We start from the raw sequence: 5,869 nt of genomic DNA on the forward strand, positions 1-5,869 counted from the left end.
CATCCATGGTAGAGAAGAAGTTTGAAAGTTCTGGAGAGGGACTAAAGAGAAATAAGGGGAGAGATAGAGAGATGATCGTTCAAAGTGATTAGAGGGTTTTAATGGTAGAAGAGACAATTATGAGGGAGGGGGAGAGAGAGAGAGAGAGAGAGAGAGAGAGAGAGAGAGAGAGAAACCGGTTCTGAAACGGCGGTAGTTGTGTTGAGAGATGCAACGTTTCAAAGGGAAGTGAAGGGATTTGAATGAAAAGACGTGACATATAGGGTCTGAAAAGGTTGATGACATGGCACTCAATTTTTGTTTCCTTTTAAGATATGTATGAAAAAGCACAAGACTACTAACATGTGGTACAAGAACCAGGTTCTTGACTTGTCTTTCAAAAATTCTCAATCCTCTTTTACCGCTCATGTAGTGCTTCTGCAGCTTCTATAATTATCATGTGTGCCTACCTGCAATGGTATTGAAGTGAGTTAGACTTGGCCAGAAAACACTTTAGCTAATTTTACTTGAATGTGACTTTCGTAGCCATATGGTGGGAATCAGGTCCTCAATTAGGCTTTATTAGCCCCACCTCCAGCCTATTTCTCTCAAAATATTCTCTACTCAGTGCTTTGGTGAAGATATATGCAATTTGGTCTTCTGTACTATAGAACTTCATGTAGATAAGCCCCTTCTCCACATTGTCTCTGAGAAAATGATGTCTCACATCAATGTGCTTAGTTCTTTTATGTTGAACCGGGTTCTTGGCCATGTTGAGTGCACTGGTGTTGTCACTTAGAAAAGGCACACAGTTAGTGTACACATAGAAATCTTCCAATTGTTGTTTGATCCATAGGAGCTGAGCACAGTAGGAAGCTGCAGCAACGTATTTTGCTTCAGCTGTTGAAAGAGCAACTGAATTCTGCTTCCTTGTGCCCTATGAGATGAGGCATGATCCTAGAAAGTGAGCCATTCCAGAAGTACTTTTCCTGCCCACAAGATAACCTGCATAGTCAGCATCAGTATACCCAATAAGATTAAAATTGTCACCTGAAGGGTAGTACAGGACCAGGTCCTGTGTTCCCTTAAGATATCTTAAAATTCTCTTGGCAGCCTTCAGATGAGATTCCTTGGGATTTAATTGAAATCTTGCACATAGCCCCACACTAAAGACAATATCAGGTCTGCTGGCAGTGAGGTAGAGAAGAGACCCAATAATGCCTCTATACATGGTTTGATTTACAGGAGAGCCAGATTCATCCATGTCCAGTCAAGTAGCAGTGGCAATGGGAGTGTCAATCACTTTTTATGTTTCCATATCAAACCTCTTCAGAAGCTCCTTGATGTATTTCTGCTGACTGATGAATGTACCCTTTGTGGACTGCTTCACTTGAAGACGCAAGAAGAAATTCAACTCACCCATCATGCTCATCTCAAACTCACTTCCCATGGGTTTTGCAAATTCTTCACATAGTGAATCAGCTGTTGCCCCAAAAATGATATCATCAACATGTACTTGAACGATGAGCAGGTTCCTCCCTCGTTTCTTCAGGAACAAAGTGTTGTCAATTTTTCCTCTTGTAAAACCGTTTTCTAAGAGAAACTTTAACAGTCTTTCATACCAAGCTCGAGGATCCTGCTTCAACCTATACAGTGCCTTGTCCAATTTGAACATATCAGGGTGTTCATGACATTCAAAGCCTGGAGGTTGCTTTACATAAACTTCTTCTTTAAGGAATCCATTCAGAAATGTGCTTTTGACATCCATTTGGAACAGAGTGAATTCCATATGTGATGCAAAGACAATGAGGATTATGATAGCTTCCATGCGAGCAACCGGAGCAAAAGTATCATCATAATCAATTCTTTCCTCCTGATTGTAGCCTTGGACCACTAGCCTTGCCTTGTTCCTTGTAGTGTTTCCATGTTCATCAAGCTTATTCCTGAATACCCACCTGGTTCCTATGATGGTTCGATCTGATGTTCTGGGTACCAGATGCCATACGTTGTTCCTTTCGAACTGATGCAACTCACTTGCATGGCCGTGATCCAGTATGCATCTTTTAAGGCTTCCTTAATGTTTTTGGGCTCTATTTGGGAAAGAAAGGCTGAGAAGGCAAGTGAATTTCTGGCTTTTGATATGGTTTGCACTCCTGAATCCAAATGGATAATTATGTTGTCAAGAGGATGGGAGCTTTTGTGTTTCTAGTTGGGCACCTGAGCCTCATTTGTAGAGGAGTTGGGTAAATCTAACTGGTTCCCTTGCATTCTTCTTTTAGCTACCTGTGGAGTACTTTGAACTGTATCAACCACTCTTTCTTTAGCTTCAGTGGTTGTAATTGTGGTACCTGGTTCCTCTCCGGCTGATGAGGAAGAGACTGCATTGTCTTCACTTGACTCATCATGTCTGCCTTTCCATTTGCTATATCAATGACTTCACCTAGAACTAGCAAAGGCTCTCCATCTTGATCACCCTTGTTGCTATTCTCATAGGAAGGGTAGGACTCGTCAAAGATTACATGTACACTCTCCTCTACACACTGAGTCCGCTTATTATAAACCTTGTAAGCTTTACTTTGAGAAGAATATCCCAAGAAGATTCCTTCATCACTCTTGGCATCGAATTTTCCAAGCTGATCCTTTCCATTGTTGAGAACATAACATTTGTACCAAAATGTTCTTAAGTGAGTCAGCTTGGGCTTCCTTCTATTCAGCAACTCATAGTGAGTTTTGTTCAAGAGAGACCTGATCATACACCTGTTCACCAAGTAGCAGGAAGTGTTGAAAACTTCAGCCCAGAAGTTCTTAGTAATCCCACTATCGATCAGCATTGTCCTTGCCATTTCTTCAAGGGTTTTGTTCTTCCTTTCCATAATTCCATTTTGATGTGGAGTTCTGGGGGGTTGAGAAGTTATGGGTAATGCTATTCTCGTTGCAGAAATCATCAAACTTGGCATTGTCAAATTCGGTTCCATGATCTAATCTAATGCATGCTACTTTTGATTCCATTTTCACTTGAATTTTCTTCACAAAGGCTACAAAAACTTCAGAAGTCTCATCTTTTGTTCTAAGGAACAGAGTCCAAGTGAATCTGGAATAATCATCCACTATGACAAAAATGTATTGTATATGGTCAAAAAGGAGTATGATTTTGAAGTCTTAAATCAGGTTGTAGGCTCGAGTCCGGAAGACTCGGAGTGGGTGTCGTATCCGGCTAAGGGGCACCTACCCGGGGAAGCTGATCGAATGCCTGGCACGGACTGCATCGAGGGCAGCACTGTCTCGAAGTCAATCAAGAAAGAGCGGGAATTTCTCAAGGACACGTGGATTTGGGCATTAATTATAGGATAAGGGTTGTACGAAATTGTACAGGTTCGTACTAGGCTGTTATACACCTGTACCCAATAGAATTCTTTACCTTTATGAGCAAGGTACTATATTGGGGTTTTCTCCTCCTATATAAAGGGGGCCCCAATTATTTTGTAAACATCAGATCATTCACTGCAATAGAACATTCTTATTCTTCTCTTGTTTAACGTGCTCAGCAGTTATTCTTCAGCTTTATTGCCTTTAAATTATTGTTCATACTTTATTGGTCTTAGCTGACCTCGAGGTCCCTGGATAGACGAGCTCGAGGCCCCTACTGTTCTGATAACATTGATTTGGTTCATTATTTCTTCTTACTTAAGCTCAATATTACTCATATAATCACTAGTATTAGAATATATCACGTATCTTTAAAACCACAAATTATCTTTAATTGTTACTTGCTTTTTTCGAGGTAAACAGTTTGGCGCCCACCGTGGGGCTAAAGATAATAGTGATTATTTTAGTGCTAGTTTTCTGATAACACACGTTATTCTTCACACTTTTTCTTGTCAAAGTTTCTTTGATTTCAGGCTTAATCATGTCTAGCACATAAAACGCACCTGCTCATGACAGTGAAGGTCTTGGAGAAAACAGCAGCATAGGGCTCGGCGTACCACCCGTAAACCCTGAGGGAGTGCCAAACTTGGAGCCAGTCAACATTAGCTCCCACAACGCTCTAAACATGGACGCAGGCACAGACCCCGCAAGGAACGCACATTGGGAAACCCGAGCCGGAGGGCAGGAAACACGGGGATTGGAAGAAGGAGGAGTCAGCCTCCAGGTGATATTCGAGATGCTGCAAGCTCAGCAAGTCGCCATCGCTCAGCTTCAGAGTCAGAACAGGACTTCTAACATCGCCGAACCGATAAACACGCAGCATGAACCAGTGCTGGAAAGGCCCGATGAAAGTGGCTCGGGGACTGACCCTACAATCATGAAAATGCTCAAGGAACTGACTAAAAGAATCGAGTCAGGAGAAAAGAAGATAGAAGACAACGACAAGAAGGTGGAAACTTACAACTCCCGAGTAGACCAGATACTGGGAGCACCTCCAATTTTGAAGGGTTTAGACGCCAAAAAATTCATACAAAAACCTTTCCCCCCAAGTGCAACTCTGATTCCCATTCCCAAGAAGTTCCGCATGCCCGATATACCAAAGTACAACGGAACAACTAACCCTAACGAGCATATTACTTCTTACACTTGTGGAATTAAAGGAAATGACTTGAATGATGACGAAATCGAGTCAGTATTGTTGAAAAAGTTTGGAGAAACACTATCAAAAGGAGCTATGATCTGGTATCACAACTTAACTCCTAACTCCATTGATTCGTTTGCTATGCTGGCGGATGCCTTCGTGAAAGCACACGCCGGGGCCATAAAGGTGGCCACAAGAAAATCGGACGTATTCAAGATAAAACAAAGGGACGACGAAATGCTAAGGGAGTTCGTGTCCCGATTTCAAATAGAAAGGATGGAATTACCCCGGTCTCCGATGACTGGGCAGTTCAGGCCTTCATGCAAGGTTTGAATGAAAGAAGCTCGATAGCACCTCGATAGCTAATACAGAACTTGATCGAATATCCAGCTGTGACATGGTCGGATGTGCACAATCGGTATCAGCCAAGGTCGAGGATGACCAGTTGGGAGCCCTCTCGGGCTCAGTTCACCCGAACAGATTCGCAGTCAAGCCCCCGAGGGACACAGACCGGGGATCAAGGTTAAACAAGGAAAGATATCAACCGTACGTCGAAGACAGAAGGAACATTTCACGGCGTAATGCACCTCGGAATGATCGAAGAGTGGATCGAGGCCAAAGCACCCGGGGATTCATGAGCAAATTTGGGTCTGAGAGGCACTCGGGACCAGTGGAGGCTCCCAAATTATCAGAATACAACTTCAGTGTCGACGCCTTAAGCATCGTCTCAGGCATTGGCAAAATTAAAGATACTAGATGGCCCAAGCCCATATAGACAGATCCTTCTCAGAGAAACCCCAACGTAACGTGTAAGTACCATGGTACTCACGGGCATAAGACCGAGGATTGCAGACAACTTAGAGAGGAGGTAGATCGACTATTCAACGAGGGGCACCTTCGTGAATTTCTCAGTGACCGGGCCAAAAACCATTTCCGAGAAAGAGATGCAAATAGGAAGAATGAACCCGAAGAACCTCAGCACGTCATTCACATGATCATCATGGAGTAGACGTCCCACAGAGACCTACATTCAAACGTACTAAAATATCTATCACAAAGGAACAACGGAATCGGAGCTATGTACCCGAGGACGCTCTATCATTCTGCAACAAAGAAGCAGAAGACGTATCCTAGCCTCACAGCGACGCCCTGGTAATCTCTATCCTTTTGAATAAAATTCAGGTTAAACGTGTTTTAGTGGACCCAGGTAACTCGGCGAACGTAGTCGGATCGAGGGTCGTGAAACAACTCGGCCCACAAGATCAAGTTGTACCTGTATCCCGAGTGTTGAATGGATTCAACATGGCAAGTGAAACCACGAGG

Source organism: Nicotiana attenuata, chromosome 12 (genome assembly GCF_001879085.1).
Source record: "Nicotiana attenuata strain UT chromosome 12, NIATTr2, whole genome shotgun sequence".
Taxonomy (NCBI): domain Eukaryota; kingdom Viridiplantae; phylum Streptophyta; class Magnoliopsida; order Solanales; family Solanaceae; genus Nicotiana; species Nicotiana attenuata.